Source organism: Penaeus monodon, chromosome 19 (genome assembly GCF_015228065.2).
Source record: "Penaeus monodon isolate SGIC_2016 chromosome 19, NSTDA_Pmon_1, whole genome shotgun sequence".
In the NCBI taxonomy this organism is placed as follows: domain Eukaryota; kingdom Metazoa; phylum Arthropoda; class Malacostraca; order Decapoda; family Penaeidae; genus Penaeus; species Penaeus monodon.
The window spans coordinates 28,133,913-28,134,512 of record NC_051404.1 but is presented as its reverse complement, the minus strand read 5'-3'; positions in this window follow the sequence as shown (position 1 = coordinate 28,134,512).

Sequence of the window (600 nt, the reverse complement as noted above, 5' to 3'; positions counted from 1 at the left end):
TGTGAAGGCCGCCTCTCCCTCCCTCCCTCAATTTGTCACATCTCTACCCCCTGCTCTCCCTCATCCCTGTCACTCTCTACCCCCTCCCCCTTCCATCACCCCTGTCAGATCTCTACCACCCTGGTTTCCCCCTTACCCCTGTCACATCTCCACACCCTGCTCTCCCTCACCCCGTCACATCTCTCCCCTCCTCTTCATCACCCCTGTCACATCTCTACCCCTGGTTCTCCCAAACCCTGTCACATCTCTACCCTCTGGTTCTCCCTTACCCCTGTCACATCTCTACCCTCTGGTTCTCCCTTACCCCTGTCACATCTCTACCCCCTGGTTCTCCCTTACCCCGGGTCACTTTTTCCCCCCCACCTAGACGACCTCCCTCATCCCCCTCACCCTAGACAACCCCCTACCCTTACTCGCTCACTCTGCACTAAAACCCCCCCCCCTTTTTCCCCTCTCACCAAACACCACACCCCCCCCCCCCCTCCCGGAGCACTCTTGGTATATGATGCAAATTAGTAACATGTGTTTTGCGTCAAGGGGCGAGAGTTTGTATGGGACAGATATTGTGGTGTGGAACAGCGACACCTTTCTTTCGGAAGT